Genomic DNA, 19,195 nt, shown 5'->3' with positions numbered 1-19,195 from the left:
CTTCTACAGCTGCTGCAACCTGAAATGAATGTGTTTTTATCAGGGATGCTGGTGTCTGTCTCACTCTGTAGCTGTGGGATGGTGCTGGGGCCCTGGGCTTGGGCAGTGGCTCCTGCAGGTCAGCGTCAGCCCGGGCTCTTCCAGCCCTTTGTTTGGCCACTCACTAGAGCTTCCTCAAGTCAAGGAGGTCTGAGGAGCTTCTCAGGAGCTTTGTGATAAGCTCTCCAGGTTCCTTCACTGTGAGAGGGAAACCACTTGCCTGCTAGGACACTGACCACCAAGTCAGTAGTGGCTTACTGAATGTGAAGTGTTTTTTTTCTGCAAAATCATGCAGGTTTGTGCAACAGGACTCGCATATATCCACCTTCTTTTTTTGTTTTGTTTTGTTGGGTTTTTTTTCCTCCTGGAAGGTTCTGAGCCAACAGAAATGAAATTAATTTTTAGTTGCCTTTTACCTTACCGTATTGCTGACTAGGAGTGGTCCCTGGTCTGCCTCCCTCCCCGTGTGCTTGGGTGATGCACACCATCAGAGTGTGGAGGAAGCACCTTGCCTTCAGATTGGAGCATCCCCACCTTGCTGCTCGTAGGAATCCTGGCCACAGCGGGGTGAGGGATGTCTGCAATGAATGCTTGTATCAGAGAGATGGGAACAGCACACAGTCATTGCATTTTGTCTGACCAAAGTAGTTTTTCCCTCCGTGTCCATGCCGACACCTCCCGTTACGTCCCATCCTCCCGTGTTACCACATGCTGGTGGTTCTCCACGCTTTCAGTCTGGGTCAGGCAACTGCTTCTGTGCTCTCATTCCCATAATGGTAGTGGGTAGGAGTGAGGGAAGCTTTTTTTTTTTTTTTTTCCTTTTGTCTTTGCCGAGAGCTGGAAGTGCTGCTGCTTGTACCGTAAGCGATGGTCCGCCCGGCAGTGCAGGAATTCAGGTGGTAAGGAGACTCTGGGCGCATGCATAGCGGCATATTAAGGCACCGTGCCAACCTCTTACCAAAGAGATTTGCTTCTGATGAGCATTGGCAAGCTGTACTGAACAGGAGTTTTCAAAAACGCATCTTTTCCAACCTGGGACCAGGCTCTGGCACTCAGCTTGCAATGATGATCTGGTCCTGTTATTGTTACTTCTGCTTCTCAGCTGATGCTCGAGTTAATGCACAGAAATGCAGCACTGATTTTCTTTGTGACTCTTTTGCATTAGAATTTGCGAGCAAAAATGCAAACGTAATTGTAACTGTGGTCTCAGGAGATAGAAGCCCCTTAAAAGCAGTAGAATTTTGGTCTTGCTGCTACCTGCAGCTCAAACTACTGCAGCATCAGCCATTTCTGTACCCGTAAGTCATTCAGCAGCTGTTTCAGCTGGCAGTCTGATTTTTCATGGTTAGCCTGGAAGAAGACAGAAACAGTGAAGGTCCACTTTTGTCTTTCGTGTCTGAGCTCAAGAGAGGCGGAAGGTCTGAGAATGTGTGCCAAGGAGAGCAGGGACAAGCTCTGCCACCCTGACTGCTCTTGTGGGTATCTCACAAGCTGTTCCACTTGTAGAGCCTTTGGGTGTGATATGTAACATAAACCACTTATGCAGGGTCCAGTGAAGTAATTATTGCTAAATAAAGTGAATATATTTGGTTGTTCTGATCTGTGTGACCATACTTGCTATGTGGGCTTCTGGTAAAAATTCTATTTTTTTATATCTATAAAGCAGTATGATGCTAACTTTCAATATGGACAGCTTTACACGCTGATTAGTGAAATATTCCTTCTTGCAAGCCCAAAAGCCGACGGGTTTTCCAGATGGCTGTAACCTGTTCATGGGTTCTGCATTTTTTGTGAAGATGTAATGGGATTTTGTGGTGTTTCAAGCTGCCACAGGCTTTCTCCTGTGTAGGAGACCTCTAAGGAATAAATATGTCTGTATATATTTTTTTTTTCTTTGCTCTTTTTGCATTTGTAGGCAAAAGTGGAGTATGTTTACAGCTGCTGTGTTCCATTAATGTTAGAAAACATTAATCTGAGCCTGGTTTAAGGACACAAACCACCTAGTGTGTATGGTATCTGACCTGGGGAGGTAGAGTCCTGCTCTTTGCTTGGTCCTCACCTGCTTTGTGCATCTCTGCCTGGTCTCACTTCCCAGGCTGCGTTGTCTGGGTGGTGAAAGGATGGTCCTTCGAGTGCTTTTGCCTAAACCAGGAATTAGGGATTATTAATGCAGTGGCAGCGATGGACATTTGAACTTCTTGGTGCTGCTTTGAGTTGTTTGGTTGCTGGCAGCATTGCTGCCAGGTGGTCACCTCCATCGCTGTCTTCTCCCCTGGGTGTCTGCAGTGAAGCCCCCATGTCCATGTTCAGTGCCAGGGCCTGTCCCCTTGGAAACTCCGAGCACGTCCAGCAGTGACAGCAGGAAAACGTGGTGGTGCCAAGCCCCCAGGAAACCTCAGGCCCTTTACCTGTCTCTGACAATTGGTTTGGAGATGGAACTTCAGGAACCCATTGTTGAGTGTTGGGCTGACAGTCACCACTTCCCATCAGCTGTGTGGCTCTGATGTGGTTGCCTGTCTAGAGCTTTGAATTCCTTGAATGAGAGTCATTTTAACAGTGCAAAGTATTAAGGCTGAGAATATGTCTCTGTTTTTAATATGAAAGTCCTGTTATTCTGCAGAAATGCCATAATGAATTAAAATATTCCCTATGGAGAAGTGTGTTACTTATTATGATACCAGGCTGGAATAAAAAGCAGCCAGGCTGGCATTCATTTGCTGGTGAGGGGATACTATTAAAGTACTGTAAAGCAAGTGTAGCTTTGCACCACAGTTCTTGAATTCAAAGATTGCCCTCTGAAGGTGCCACACATGATGGATTGTCACAGGCTCTTGTCCTGCCTTGACATTTCATTCCTATCCAATGTTGTCTTACGCTCTGCTCTGAATCTGCCAAACAACTGACCCCAGAATTTAATGCCACACCTTCTTCTCTTCCCTTTTTCTGAACAGCATCTTCTGCAGCTGAGGCTCTGAAATCCTGGAGGACACTGCATCTTCCTCAGGGACACGGACAAGGGGGAGCTGGAGCCTCTGGGGAGCTCAGAAAGGAATTGCGGCTGGTGGTTGCCTGAGGAACTTGCCTTCACACCAATGTTGCTCTGAAACGAGTTGTGTCCAACATTCAGGTTTGGTAAGGTATGTAATTTTCTCCCTGCTCTTGTCTTTTTGCTCTTTTCTGAGTATCTACCTATGGGGAATATAGAAAATTAGCAGCCTTTGTGTTTGTTACGTGCCGTGCTCATACTGCCTCTGTAAATAACCTTTGCTCTCCCTGAATTCAGAGAGCATTCATCAAGAGTGAAGTGTTTTTAAAGTCATGGGCTTGAGGGGGTGCGTGTTTATATCGAGTGCTTTATTGAACAAAATGCCCGCTGATGGTTGTGTTTCGCTGTTGGTCATGTATACTTGGCAACAGGCATCCGCATTTTGAAAGTCCCACTTGTTTGGTTTCACTAATATCTGCAGTTCAGAGGGTCAGAGATGGAGGGGAAAAAAAAAAAGGCACTGAAGTAGCCAATTTGTGATACAGCTCCATGCCTTTCTTTGTGCTTTGTATATTCTCATTGTTTGCCAAGGATGGAAATAATACCAATTTCTTGCATAATTGTATGTGCCCCCTTTGTTGTGTAGCACTTAAAATTTTTTCAGGTGTGGAGGTTCTCATACCCACACAGACACTGCCTTGGTTGTGCTGTATCAGTAACAAGGCAACATGAGACTATCTTTTAACACCAAATCGAGGGCCAGAACTTAAGGAATGCATTGTGCACAAAGCTTGTGCTATGGGAGCATTTAGGGTAATACAGCCTTTGATTCTACCGTTTCTTTTATCTAGGCCAAGTTATTTCTGTGAAGGCAAAGTTTGCTGATAAAAAACCCACCAAATTTAAAGCATTGGTTCCCAGATCTCGGTAGAACGGTATCAGATGATGCTATCCTTTTTCATTTAACACATGGGTATTGGCTTCTCTTATATGACTAAACCAGCAGTATAGTCTTGTTGAGAAAAATAAAGCAGCAATATAACACCTGCACTTGGTGTTACTGGAGGGGGAAAAAAAGTTTAAAAAAAAAAAAAATAATAAAGACTTTCTTAAAAGTCTCTAAATAAATTTGAGGCATCCAGACGTGTGTGCATTCATTCTCCTGCTTTTGATTAGGCTGCACCAGTAGTGTTACCTCTGGAAATTGTAGGCTCAAACTCTCATCCTTCAGCAGAGCTCTGCTGGTGTGGAGCCCGCCTGTCTCCAGCGATTGCAGAAGAGGTTGGTGGCAGCAGCTTAAATTAGGTGCTTAACTCTTAAATGTTGAGGGTCAGGAAAGGTCTCTTCCCACCGCACTGTATGCTGTTAATTTGTGCAGGCATTTCAAGAAAACAACGCTGTTGTCAGGCAGGAGAGGTTCCCATCATTAAAACCTCTGCAGTGCTGGCTCTGTTTGTCTGTCTGCTCTGGTGGCACCTGCTTTCTGGAAGAGGAGGTTGTTAAACATTGCTCATGCTTTTGTTATCATCTTCACTGTTGTTTATTTCCAAGCTGCTGCTCTTGTGATTATAATACCTAAAGGGGAAAGCTGTAGGAGAGGTATTTCATAATCAAGAGGGCTTCTTGACTCTTGCAGAGAAATATTTTCCACTATTATAATGTGAAAATCTCAGCAATTTGTTTGTTCCCTGTTTCTGTGTGAGATTTGTAGGTGAAAGGGTGTAAATCCTCCTTGCAGTGTGTGTGTGTGTTTTGCTGGGTGTGCAGGGTGCCCCAGGGCGTGTGAGGATGCACACCAGAGCAGTTGGTTGCTGGTGTCACCGTGGTGCTGCCCCTGCCTTGGGGACAATGTCCTTCCCACCTGAGTCGGTCTGACTCTTGCTCTCCAGGTTCATGTCTCAGGCTGCAGTGTGAGCATCACTCTGGTGCAGAGGTCATGCAGAACTTCACAGAACCTCACCATTTCAGAGGACAAAGAACATTTTCCATATGTGAAACGATTATTTAGGCATTAAACTCCAGCTTGGACCTTGGTTATACTTTTTGCGTTTTACTTTGTCACCATCAGAGCTAGCAATTTGGTTTTTATTTAAGGAAAGCTCATGTAATTATTGTAAACTGATCTTTAAGAAGAACATTGCAGATTGAGAAGCTTGTTCTGGAGTTTAAAGAGTTGGCAACACTGCTGTTTGTTCGTTCAAGCAGCTGAGACCCTTTTTTATCCTTTCTCTTCATCTAGAGGGCTCACGCAAACTTACCTGAAGAGTTGACTACCATCAACTTTATCTGTTCCCATGACACCCTTGTAAGAGAGAAGGGCTACTTACCCCCATTTTGTAGATGGAGAATAAGGAACAGAGTCACTTTGAGCTCACTGTTAAGCAGTGAACATCTATCTCTGATTTGCATGCAATCACAAGAGCAAAAGGTGTGTCAGATACCCACAATCCCACAGCTGGAGACACGAAGATGGTCTTGGCTGAGCGGCTGAGTCTACAGGGCAAAGCACCAGCTTTGGATGTGGATCCATCTGGGGTCACTGCTCCGATCTGAGCCAGTTTATTCCATGTGTCCCGCTCTCCCAAGTAGAGGGTGTTTTAATTAAGTGATTACAGTAACACCAAATGACATCAGGACCCACGTTTGCTCTGTGTCTCTGCTGGAAATGGCAGCATATGTCCAAATAATGTGAGCTGAGCTCATTCATCTTTGCAGCAGAATGTTTGCTCATGTGAGGCAGCAGATTCCCTTTGAGCAGCACTTATGCCATTGTGGTGATGGTAATCTTATTGGGTAAGGAATTATTTTAAATGGATCTGTAGATAATATGCAGAGTAATATTTTTTTCCTTAAATTGTTCATTTTTTAGATTAGAATCCGGTTAGTAAAATGCTCTGTTCTGCTGAAAAAGCACATTTAATAAATATGTAAGAGAAAAATTTTAAGTAGCCATTAAACATAGTTAATAAATTTTATCTTGCAAGTAGAATTGGAAAAAACCCTGTTCATTTAATGTGTTTTATGGATCTCATAGCAATTAATTGTCTTCATTACATGGGCATAAATCCTCAGTGTAATTCACCTTTTTCAGATGAATTGCTCTGGAACTTTTCCCTTTGCTTTGTTTAGGCTGTAATATTATTTCGGCTTTGCAGAGCAGTGGGCAGGTGTCTTTTTCTCACTCTGTGTGGTCTAGTGAAACATTATTTCTCTCTTCAAATCTGTCTTGCTTCTTATCTGATTTCATTTATGAAATCAGAAACAAACACTGATTTTACGTGCCTCTAGGTTTGGATGTCAAAATAAGGCCTTAATGTGACTTTTTGATGGCTCCATCGAGAGGTGCAGGTCTACTGGCTGTGGGTGAAAACATGTCAGTAAAATTGTCCTCCCGTGTTCCTGCAGGAAAAGTTCAGCTGGAGCATCACGGTCCATCTGCTTGGGTTCCCAAAGTTAAATTCAAAGCTTTATTTTGAATAAAGGCTTTATTATTCTTGGCTGAATTTTGCCCACCAAATAGGAAAACAGGACAGCATGTAGGATCGCTTTTTACATATGTTTTTATCACTGCGCATGCTGGGCTTGTTTGTGTGAGTAATATTTATGCAAATATTTTCTAGTGTTTCTCTGAACTATTTTGCCAGGGTGAGGAGATAAAATGGCTATTATGTTTGTAAGTTTTGTTGCAAGATCAGCAGACTGGCTGTTAACGTATCAATTCCCTCGATGACACCACTCCTGCAACCCTATTCACTCAGCTTCTCCTGACAGGGCTTTTATTGAATCCATCAACCTGACACATATCAAAGCACAATTTCTGATAACAAATATCTTGGTGTAAAATGAATTAAAAAGCTGATATCAGCAGCAGGACTGGGTTGAATTTCTGAAAGAAAATGAGAAACTCCAAAACTAACATGAGATTCTTAAGATACCAATCGCAGAACAGTAATATAATAGTTCTTTACCTGTACTCTTGAAGTACTAAGAAGTCAAGGGGTCTGCCCAAAGTCATACACATGGGCTTGTTCCTGGGCTGTCAGCCTGTGGCTCTGCCTTCTGGGCTGATGTTTGTAGTGTCGCTTCAGGGAGCATGATCTAATAGTTGTTTATTTTCTCCTGGAGACCTCTCTCCTGTGAGGACCAACGACCTCCTTGTAATTACTTTGCACTCTGGTCTTTGAGAAATTTGGAGACTGAGGAGTGGGAAATGCCAACCGAGGTCTGAATGGAGTTAACAGCTTCTTTCTCTCGGGAGATGCAACAGTTTGGAGCCCCTTGTCCTCTGCAGAGCTGCTGCTTGGCAGCCCATGGGCCATGTCTGGGGCAGAGTCCAGCTGGGGTGGAAATGGATGTGCATTTCTCTGGGCCGCAGATGTTTTGCGATTACCTGGCTCAAAACCTTCTCAGAACATTTCCATATCTCCTTGCTTCTTTCTCCTGTCTGTCGCCCTCTCTTCATCCTGCTTTTCTGTCCCCTTCATTTTTGCATCTCTTAGAAGATAAGCAGCTCCAGGCAGGGCTGCCTCTGCGCTGGTTCTGTTCTCACGGTGCCCAGGCCCGCTTACTTCTTATTTTTGGCTGGCACGTGCTATAAAGTATTAGTTAATAATAATCATGCTTTTTGCTCTGTGGCACGTCTGCTCTTTGGATACGCATCCACTGGCAGCTTGCAGCCTAGCAGAGAGGAAGAGGAGGGCGGCCAACAGTTGATGTGGAAAATTAATTATGAGCTACCGTCCTCCTGCCACGTGGTTGAGGCAGTTCTGCTTTCCAAGCTTTACATCCAGCCTCGCAGGAAAAAAAAGGAGGGGAATACTGCATTTTCTTCCTTGAATAGTGGGAATGTTGCCAGAACAAAGCTTAGTGGAGAATGTCACACGTGGGGCTGATCGCTCAGGATGCTCTAAAGCCTTTATGGCTCTGCCTGCAGCTGTGACACCACCCAGATAGTAATTTTTACCATTCATTAGACAAATGTTAGCTTAATTGCTCATCCTAGTTGGTAAAGGCCTGTGTGTGTGATAGGGAAGTCACCCGTGTCCCAAATGCAGTCATGGAGCAACATTTTGTGTTTCTTGATGGCGGTGACTTGGTAACGTTCAGGTTCAGATGAGCTACAGCTTGTTATATTTTCATCCTTCAGGATGACACATGTATTTCATAATGAACCACCAAAACTGCCTGTGATTTAGAGGGGGGAGAGTTTGACAGGCTGCCGTGTAGCTCTGGGAATATAATTACCTAAAGGAGCAGTTCTGTCCCTGATCCACCTCTGTCTTGAGGATCACAGAAATAATTGCTGGAAGCCCCAGCACCGTATGGACTTCAGGAGCCGTTCTGGTCTCGTAATTGCGTGCTGGGTCCTACTGGCTGGAGTGGAGCATTGAAGAGCCAGCCCAGCACAATTTAAGTGCCAAAGATATCCTTCCTTAGATAGCTCAGTAGGATGCATGAAAGGACATGAAAGAGGATCTCAGAAAGCCCTGACAATTTTTCTAAGTGACTGTTTGGGGCTGAGCTAAAGAAATGACTGTTTGGTGTAACTTTGCTCATTGAAGTCTAAAGGATATTGAAGTGTGCGATGGAAATAGCCTGGCAAAGCTGCAACAGGGGGTACTTTGTTGTATTAACAGTGTCTCTTTAGACCAGAAAAAGCATTTAGGCTGTTCAAGTTTTTCAGTTAAGGTACCAGAAGTCTCCACTTTGCACATTTTTATTATGAAATTTATTGTCACATTTGTTGACAGTTAACTGAGGGCATTGACGGTCTAAGAAATACTTAGGATTTTGTAAAGGGCCAAATTGCTGCCTTGGTGAAAGTCACTGACTCAGGGCATGATGTTGTGGCTTCTAGTTTGCTCTTCCTCAGCTCTGCCTCCTGATCAACACAAACCTCTCTCTAGTGCTGTCATGCTGGGCTTTTTTGTTTTTTTTTTTTTGCAGCCAGGAGACTGTATTTGGAAGCACAAACCTGTTGTACAAGCTCTTTAGATGTGCTGCAAATAATTATGAATATGTTTAATGAAGGGAAGCTGAAACATACTGAAAACATTTGGAAATGTGAGAGAATGTGTGCAGCCAAGCGTTAGCTGTGAATGGAGGGTTCTTGCTGGCATCATTTAATGGGAGCTTTCCAGCTTGTAGTTTCTGTGGTGAATATATAGAAAACAGCAAAAACTAGAAAGACAGAAAAGCTAGAGGCAAATGGGAGGAGAAACGGCTGCATTTCACCTCTGGGAGCAAAGGTACAGTGGAGTGAGCAGCATTTCTGTTGATGGGCTACTGCCCCCATCAGTCTTTGCCTCCCAGTTACTGGGAAGGGGCCAGCAGAGACCTGGCTGGCACTGGCACCCTCTAAGCAAGGTAGCATCTCATTCCTTCACCACAGCAAATGCTGTCTGTTGTTTTCTCCTGACTACTCAGTTGATAACAAGTAGATTATTTTTTTTTTTCATATTTTTTTCCCTCTACTGTGTGGGTAAGTAGCTCCATTTATATCTCACCAGACAAGCTTGGTACCTTTTGACATTAGTGGCCATATGCCTTTTCTCCCAGCTCAGGAACTGGCCCCTTGATGTTTTTGGAGACTCCTCTCTTCCTTTCTTCCCAATACTGTTGTGCTTTCCTGTCTTAATGTCATGTGAGAAGGAACTTGCATGAGGTGTTGTATAAAAAACTGGGTTGGGGGACTGACATAGTTGATGAGCGCTCAAGCTGTGTTGTGATGATGCCATAACCCATCCAGATGGAGAAGCTGAGAACCAAAGCATTCAGTTGCCTAGTCTGGTGTACTAGAAACTAGTGCCACTGTTTGGGATGAGTCCATTTGGCAGCAGGAGTGGGCTGGGCTCGCAGAGTAGCAGTCGCTGTGCCTTGGGCAAGCACCATGCACCATGCTGGGTTGGAGAGCAAGTGTGCTGTGCACTGGGCTTGTCTTTCTTGAGAAAGGGGACCAATTCTATGGATATTGCTGGGAATAAAGAGGCCCCTTAGCCTCCACGTTGGTAGAACAAGGGGTAATGGTTTTAAACTAAAAGAAGGTAGATTGAAACTAGATACGGGGAAGAAATTTTTAATGGTGAGGTTGGCAAAACACAGGACCAGGTTGCCCAGAGAAGTGGTAGATGCTTCATCCCTGGAAATGCTGAAGGTCAGGTTGGACAGGGCTCTGAGCAGCCTGGTCTAGTTGGAGATGTCCCTGCATGTTGCTGGGGAGATTGGACTAGATGACCTTCAAATGTCCCTTGCGACCCAGACTATTCCATGACTTGTGTTCGTATGTGACCCCACATGGTCATACCATACCACTGTCCCTTCTTCCATGAAGGCTGTGTGCTCTTGTTGGCTGTGCTGGAGCTGATCAGGGAGGGCGGTCAGGGCAGTAGAAGGACATTTAGCCGTACATGCACTGCAGTTTGCTCAGACTAATGTCTCTCTCCTCCTGTTAGGACCACTGAAAGTTTCCTCCGCGATGTTCTTAAAAGGTGGTGAAACAACAACAAAACAGGTCTTTCTCATTAGGAAGGCTTGTAGGCACCTCTCCTTGGCTCAGGAGCAAGGGAAAGGGGGGTGGGCAGCCCTGCACTCTGCTCGCTTTCTGTCTGGGAGGAATTTCTAGTTGTTAATGATTAATTCAAACGTTTCTTGTCATGAGTACAGTGTGCACAGAGTGATAAATCTGTGGTGGGTTAGAGGTTGAGGTTGCTCAGTGCTGACAATTAGTTTGAGCCACAGGCTTTGCTTTCATTGGCATTTTCACAGCATTAACCCAGACCTTGTCAATTAAAATCCAGACACATTTTGATGAGGGACATCTTCTTCTAATGATAATTGTAATAATATCACTTTTATTCATTTAAAACCTGTCAGGCAGGCCATGTTTCCTGGAAAATAACTGCCCAAGTTTCACATTGCCTAAATAACTAGGAAGTATCTTTCCGTTTTTGGAGCTGACATTTCATCAAAAATAACTAAAAGCAAATGAGACCATAGCTGTTCATCTCTGAACACTAACCAACTACAGTCAAGGTAATTTGACTTTATCTGTTAAAATAGCAGGTTTATTAGCCTTCACTTTGGAGGCTAATAAACATTTGATAATTGCCTTTAGCTGGTGATGGGGATTTATACTATTTATTATTGGCTTTTCTAACTATTTGACAGCATAGCTCCAGAGCATGTCTCAGGCAGTGATCCATTTATGCAGCTCACCTGTTCATTAGATAGAGGAGGAAGCCTGGGTGTACGGGTTGATTAAGGAACTTGTCTGAGTTGCACAAGAATTCTGCAGTAGAATGAAATCCAGAAATCCTGTTTCTGTTCTAGTACATTAACTGCAGTGGTTTTTTTTATGCGTCTGTAAATATTATATTTAGAATCTCTGTCAAGCCATAAAAATGAGTATTTAATAGTTGGAATGGGAGTGATATATCAGATATCAATTGAAAATCCGTTGTGGTTTTATTTTAGCATGACATGAAAAAAAACAAAGCAAAGATCAGGTTTAGTTTTGCATGGAAAAATATTTTTCATTTTTCTGCGAGGTGGTTCATAAGTGAGATCCTTTATGAAAAGCTGGGGCAGGGAAGCGAAAAGCTGGGGTAGGGAAGCAAAAAGCTGTATCAAGTGAGACTGTTTCTAGATCTTGCAGTGTGTTCACTATGTGCTTGTCCATAGGGGTGCAAAGTGCTGCACTTCTTTTTCTTTAGGTGTTCCCTTGTTTCTCTGGTAAGACATGGATCGCTGGCCTTTAGCCAGATCACATTATTTGTCATTTCATTCCTTTAAAATCTAGGTCCTTCAAATAGTCAGCACTTGTGTATTTAAAAACCTCATCAGTATTATAAACAGGCTTCTTCTCTGGTCCTTCTCTGAAAGGTGTAGGTGAAGGAACTGATTAATTAAAAGCACCTCTAGGTGATGCCAAAATATAAATAACAATAAGCCTGCCTTATTTCTATAGCAACTGGAATAATGCGACCGGTTGTTAGTAGTTCAAAATTCAGGGCATAGCATGGACTCTGAGTAAGAAATCCAGGGACAAAATATTGCATTGAAAAGAGGTTGAGGGATAATAACTGAGAAGTAAATGGACTTGTGCTGCTGTGACTGTGTTCTGGAAGTTAATGGTTGTGCTTTTAGTAAATACAAATACTTATCCACCTCCGCTCTGGTAGGGCTCTTCTTTTTTTTTTTTTTTTCCCCTTTCCAATGTGAACTGGCAAGCCTGTAATCTGCATTCTTGTGTGTATAGAAATGGCACCTACAACAGCATAGCTTGAAGGCTGTAAATATTATCACACATTTTTCCAGTAAGCCTTTAGCAACTGAGCTATGTGTTTATGTCTCTCATTACTCTCATTTTTTTTTAAGAGTGCATTTATAAGCATTAGAGGTGATCGATAAAACCTGACCTACCTTTGCAAGTTAAATAGGCCATATTTGAAACTACCTGGCTTAAAGAGAATCAGATTTGTTAGCAGTGATTTAAGAGCAAGCAAGGTCCATTTATGTACCAGTTCTTTTCCACTTTTGAGGTTTGAATTGCATTGGAAAATTTGTCACTTTGCACGTCTAGGCATGGAAGTTGCAGCTAACACTTTATTAAGCATGCCATTATGTAGGAGCTGCCTTCTTACCTTGGAATTCACTATATCTTATTGAAAAAGAATGTAATTAATGGATATGGAACACGCCTAACTGTACAGAGGGAAGTCTCCATGAACATTGATTCTAAGAAGTATTTTCTATTCGTTGCTTTGAGTTTTTGGGAGATGTTCAAGGGGTAAAAAAGAATGTACAATTAAAAAAAAATTACACAAAATAGTCACAAAAAATGCAAAGACATTGAGAAGAACTGAATCCTAGCTATAAAGATATATGTTCATGATGTTCCTGGCGCAAAGATAAAGTGCTCAGCAACAGACTTTTGGGGTTTTCTTGATATGCAGGTGGAGTTGTTTTGAAGATTTATTCCACGGAGATCTTGCTTTAAATATTAGTATGTTAAAAAGTGTTCAGTATTGGCTTTTAAAAGGGAGACAGCTCTTCACAGCACCCAGCTCTTAAGCTGGTTTGGTCCCTGCTGCCTCCGAGAGCAGCTTTGGAGGGGAGCTCTGTGCCGTGATTTCTCCTGCCCCTCTGTCCCACCCAGCTGTGGGCACTGCACTGGAGTGCTGCTAAAGCAACCCTTTTACCATTTACTGCTAATTTTCTAATGGCTGAATTTGTTGTTTAACCCTTTGATGACAGTATAGAAGTGGAGGCTGGAAGGAAAGTACTTCTCAGTGCAGGTCTGGGTGGGCGTGAGGAAGGGATGGATTGATGCAGTCTTTTATTTTTCCATCTTGTAACTTGTAATTTAAGAACCTGAAAGCCATATGGAATGGTGATGAAAGGCAGGTTTGGTGATACAAATTGAATACTGTATTGGCTTAAAATTAGTCTGAAAGATGTAGCAATAATTGGTCTTAGAGGCAAATGTGCTGAAATAAAACCTTCCAGCAAGAATGCTGTATCCTGCAGATGTTAATCTCTGTTACAGAAAACTATTTTAGGATGTTTTAAATGTTTTTTATGGGGCTTGTTTGTCATAGTCGTCCAGCTATCTGTCGGGCTAGTTTTTATTGCTGTGGCATGTGGTGTGATGCCTCTGGAGGTTCCAGCTGAGATTGGGCATAGTATGTGCGTTTACTGAGAGTGTGTCTCGGGTTCACAAGGTAATTATGTGCCGTCCCCTTTTCCTCTCCTCTACATGGTTCAGATTTGGAGCTAAGAGGTATGTGGACTCAATAAAAGCCATCAGAAGGCACTGTTGCTCAAATATTGATGGATGCCTCTATTGTTTGACATGGGCTTTTTATATGTGGTAATGTCAACTTTGGAGTTGTGTGCGTGCCTGCGCAGAATTTGCTGGAGCAGTTGTTAATAAGCATTATTTTAATGAGCCGTTTTGTTCATAAACAGTTCTGTCTGTCTTTATGACCAGTTTGAGCCTGGCTATGCTCAGTGAGGTTGGCCCGAGGAGTTTTCCTGTTACAAACCAAAGTGCAGTGGGTGCAGGAGCCGTGGTTGCCAGCGAGCGTGGAGGCGACAGATGGAGCACAGCGGCGGCGATGAGGGATGTGCAGGGCTCCGCGTGTTGCGGGGCATCGATGATCAAAACTCCTCTTTGTTGTGGTGCCTGTACAAGGCTCCCAGCAATCAGAGATTCGGTTTGCTGAGACCAGCTCCTGCCTTGTTAACTACTACTTCTTGATTATTTCTGTCTATATCCATCTGCTGCCTCTTCTTTGTCAGAGCTGCAAATTCCTTCGGGTTCAGACAGCTTTTAATTTTTGTGTTTGGACGGTACCGATTTCAGTCGAGTCCTGGCCCAGGGTTAATGCAAGTAGCTGTTAGCAGTGGCATTTACACATGAAAATAAGACATGGGAAAACAATTATTTTCACGTTCTGATTATCTTTATTTCCATTCCAACATCTGCTGAAACTTTGAAACGGAAAAAATTATTTAAATAAACCATACATGATTAAAATGATTATAATAATGTTCTCTGCCACAAATAGTTCCATGCAGGTAATGCAGGTTTTTTGCATGTGGTTGTTTATATACATCTATATTAGTTTGGCAAATAGATTTTTAACCTGAAGCCTGGCTGTCACTTTCCTAGGTGTGTATTCATGTTTCATGTAGCTCTGCGGTGTATACATAAATACACACTTGTTTTTAACACCTGTTGGCATCCGTTAATTATAGCTTGACCCTGGGGCTGCTGGCTTTGAGGTCTGTGTGGCCACAGATAGCTGGGTGTTCTGTATTGTTCTTTTTTTTTCCCCAAGACCTGAGCCCGCCTGGCACTGACCCGCCAGCTGAAGTTTACCCTCCTGGCCCAACGCCACAGCTAAGTGCCTTTCAGCGAGTTCTCGGCTATAATCCTGAGCTGATTTCTGGGATGCAATTCACTGCTACAGTTATCATATCAAAAGGGGAGTGATTTACATTTCCTGCACGTCGCCGTGTTGCCAGCCCCGGAGAACGCTGCAGAGAGAAAGTTAACACAGTTTGATAAAATAAGGAAAATGAGCCTATTTACAGTGTTGCATCTGATGCTGTGGAGGAATTTGATGCAGACACAAAGTTGGCACCAAGTACAAGTTTAGGCTGTGCACAGAGATTAATTTGGGGGCTTTTTTTGGCTCCTGGGAAAAAATAGGAAGATTGTCCCTAAAAGCTGAATGTGTGGAGAGCTGTGTGCTCGCCTTTGTGCGCCTTTCCTCTTTATCTTGATTCCTTATTGTGTTGCCCTGTAAAGTCTCTCTCTTCTCTAGATATTCATCCAGAGCAGGGTCTGCATGGCACGTTATCTTTGTTTTTATCTGATCCCCTCCGCCCTCTGCACTTCCCGCTCTGAAAAGCCATCGAGCAGTCACGCCGGCATCATTTGTACGAAGTGAAACACTTTAGGTTGAGATATTTTAGGCACGTCCATACTGGAAATGCCATAGGAATGGCAGGGCTGCAGCGCTGGCTGCTGATTCGCATTCAACTGCCCGTATTTGTATGCAGAAGCCGACTCGGCAGCAGCCTCGCATTCATTTCCTGAGTATCAATTACTTATCAGTAATACAGAAGCCCAATTAAGGAACTGGAGGGAGGTTGTAGCGCTGGGAGCGTGGCTGTGCCTCCCCCCTCCCAAGGGGCAAAGTGCTGGGACATGAGCTGAAGGGTCCCTCTTCAGAGTTTGCATGGGTGAGGCTGCACACGTCTGAGTTTGGAGAGGCAAAGGATTTATCCGGTGTGAGTGACTGAACTGGTGGTGTTACTCATCTCTGAGCCACATTCCTGCAGTCTGGCCTAACTTTGGCTTTATTTCCTATTTTTTCTGAGCACTGTTCTTGGATGTATTCACCGTGCGGCAAGGAGGGGTTGTGTAATGGGGGCAGTCAGCAAAAGGTAGTGCATGAAGCTCTCTCAAATTTATTGCACCTTGTCTTTCTCATTTGAGGTTTTGGTGTTGTGTACTTGCAGCTGCAAATGTAGAAATGCGTGTGAATGTGATAAGCCTGCCAGGACTGGCAACAGCAGCTCCTCTGCAGGGTTTGTAGTCCCAGGTCAGGTTTTTTTTTAGGCAATAGCGAGGTCACCACAACTCACCTTCAGGCTGTTCTGTATGAGACATTCCTTACCTCCCATTCTACTTCTCTTTTCTTCCCTGCATCTCAGCAAAGAAATATCTTTGTTCACATCTACGTTTTACCCAGCTTTAAAAGAACTGAAACTTTGCTTAGTTCTGCCTCAACTTTAGGAAGTCCTTTAAAAGCAGACCATAGAGGTTGACCACACCAGGAAAATACCACCGTGCCACTTTGATTAGTTTGTGTGCCTCACCTCCTCTTCCTCATAACTTTGACTACTGCTTCTTGTCATCCTTGATTTCATCTTTTTCTTTTCTGTTTCGTTGTTTTCCCCTTTTTCCTTTCCTGTCTATGAAGATTTGTGCTGCCTGATATGATCACCTCCCCGCGCTGTTTGAATCTTAATGCGAGTGCCCTGGGAAGAGATTACACTCACTCTTCAAACTCGTACGTCTCTCTTAATGTGTGATGTCCAAAGAGAAGATTATTTCTAATTCTGGTCCTGGAAATTAAAACCAACATGTGCATGTGTTGCTTTATCCAGACGCAATGTAAACTTCAGTGGAAATGAAACCCTAGTGTGGGTACTCTTGTCTTGGCTGGCGTACAGCTAGTCAGGGCTGTACATCTCTGCAAACCTCATCCCTGATAAAAAGGGATGCTCTGCATCTTTCTGTCCCTCTCACTTATTTTTTCCCCTATTCTATTTTTTTAAGAACTGATTTCCTTAGGGAGTTGTTAATGTTCAGGGCTTTTTTCCCTGACATTTTGGACAATGATGTGACAACACAAGTGCATCTATTACTCTTCTGCTGGGAGCTGACTAAAGCAAAGGACTTGATGGATAATGGCTACATTTTCCAGCAGCGCCTGATGTACATGTGAGAAGAATGACTCAGTGACCTGCATATAAAACCAAACTGTGTTGGGCACGAAGTCTGAGCACAGAACTAGGAGAGAAGGCTGAGAACAGGTAGCCTTTCATCATGAATTCCTTATTTTGCTCCCCTTCTCTCTGTTGCTGGAAATCTGGTGCTTTCTGTGTTGTTGCAGCAGTGTGGGTTGTGGCGTGGTAATCTATAATCTCTCCTTCATGGAAAGGGGAGGCAAAAGCAGCAGACTTGTATGTTACGGGGAGCTTTGAGAAAAGGAGGTTGTGCAATTGAAAGCAGAGCATCACTTCACCTTTGGCTGCTAAAGAAAGCTGATTCTCCTTTGCCTCGAGTGGTCAATTTACACTTGTGCAAATTGAATGTAACACAGCACTGGCTGGAGCTTGTATTTGGTGCTTCTGGGGGTGCCTGCAGCCATCAGGGAGAAAGCTGGAAGCTGTCAGGGCTGGCTGGGCTCTGGACCTGGGAGTTGGATGGCTGTTTGAGCATCATGTCCCACCAGGGCCCCTTACCCTGGCAGGTGAGAGATGCTGGCTGGGATGCCATACATTTGCTGGGTGCTGTATGCATTTTGCTGAAGCTGATACTGCTCTGCTTTATATTCCACAGTGTAGACTTGCTAAAGCTGATTTTGAGCTCATGCAGTCGAGAGGGTGTGGGGAAGGAGGGAGGAAGGGGTGTAACAGGGGGAAGGGATGGGGTCCTCTCCCCTCCTTGTCCCCTGGCACATCATTTAGGTACAGTCCCCCCTGATGGCTAACTTGTGTCTCCTTCCATTTGCTTTCTCTGTAAACCCCTATGAGAAACGATCAAGGATTCAGATAGCTTTCATGGAAGTGGCGAAGGAAAAGCGTAAGAGTGCTTTTACTAAAAGTGTAAGGAGGAGAGTAAAACGAGCTGCATTTTGCACCTGGAGAACCAGGGTGGAGGGACAGGATGGCTGGCAGTTCTGCCCTTCAGCTGGATGAGTCTCATGAGCAGCACAGCAGGGATCTGTGGCAGGGTGGGAATCCCCAAACCTTTGCTTTGCTGAACTGCTCTGGAGTATAATGAAAATATATCTAATTTTTGAAATGACCTATTGGCTCAGGGGGTAGCTTACAGGTGAGATTTCCGTCCATTTCAGTCTTGATGTTGCAAGAGCCTGAGCTACTGTCTTTGCATCAGGAGAATAAGATGCGCCAAGCAGACCTTGAGTGTTTAGTTTCCACAGGGAATACACTCAGAAATGTTTGTAAACAAATGGGAAATTGCAGTGTGCCAACAGAAGAAAAGTAACAGAATGGCAAAACAGAGCCCAGGTAGAGTACCTGTTTCTGGAACACACTTTCTGTGAATGATTCAGCTGGCTGCTCCGTGCTTTGGATTTTCCATCTTTTCAGGGGCAGTCCCTCACCCTTATCTGGGATTTTGGGAAGATAGTACTTTGCCAGATGTGAGGTAGGTGGCGGGGGGGCAGCGGGGGACACACCAGAGACACAAAAGAACATCCCTACATCAGGCATAGATGTATCAGAGAAATCAAAGTGCCCTCTGTCGCCCTGCCTGCTATTGTACGTGTTCTTCAGTTTGTACAAGGCAGCACTGCCTGAAAAACTTCCTTTCCTCTACTTAATGTAAATTACGACTGTAATAATGTTTATTTCAAGTGAAACAGGGTGCTGTAGCTGTGATTGGCATCTGCAAATCCGCACGGTTTCAACCAAAGAAAAAACATCATGAAAATATTCTGCGAAGAAATGATGATATCCCATGTGCCTTATTATAGAACATTTTGCCAAGAAACTTGTGGCTGTAACGAGGAGGTTGATATATTTCCCCACTGTCACAACTTTAAAACCTAATTGCCCCCAGGTTTCTTGATTATCTCCAACACAGCTGTCACGTTGCCCCTTAGAAAAAATGAACTGACATCACACGTACAAACTTCAAAAGGTCTTTTTTTTTTTCTTTTTCTTTTTCTGATTATTATAGAACATTTTGCCAAGAAACTTGTGGCTGTAACGAGGAGGTTGATATATTTCCCCACTGTCACAACTTTAAAACCTAATTGCCCCCAGGTTTCTTGATTATCTCCAACACAGCTGTCACGTTGCCCCTTAGAAAAAAATGAACTGACATCACAAACTTCAAAAGGT

The 19,195-nt window shown here is 43.8% G+C and overlaps 1 protein-coding gene across 5 annotated transcripts in view; it reads left to right on the top strand.

Moving 5' to 3' along the window:
• Window positions 1-19,195, top strand: part of SGCD (sarcoglycan delta) — a 346,594-nt gene that overhangs the window by 125,102 nt on the left and 202,297 nt on the right. For all 5 annotated transcript variants that reach the window (XM_014948113.1, XM_014948108.1, XM_014948112.1 and 2 more), the window contains exon 2: window positions 2,991-3,176. The gene's annotated coding sequence lies outside the window, so the exon portion shown is untranslated. The remainder of the gene's footprint in view (window positions 1-2,990; window positions 3,177-19,195) is intronic.

Source organism: Calidris pugnax, unplaced genomic scaffold, assembly GCF_001431845.1.
Source record: "Calidris pugnax isolate Ruff unplaced genomic scaffold, ASM143184v1 scaffold27, whole genome shotgun sequence".
NCBI classification, from domain to species: Eukaryota; Metazoa; Chordata; class Aves; order Charadriiformes; family Scolopacidae; genus Calidris; species Calidris pugnax.
The sequence above is the reverse complement of the archived record's forward strand: the minus strand, read 5'-3'. Positions and strand labels throughout refer to the sequence as shown.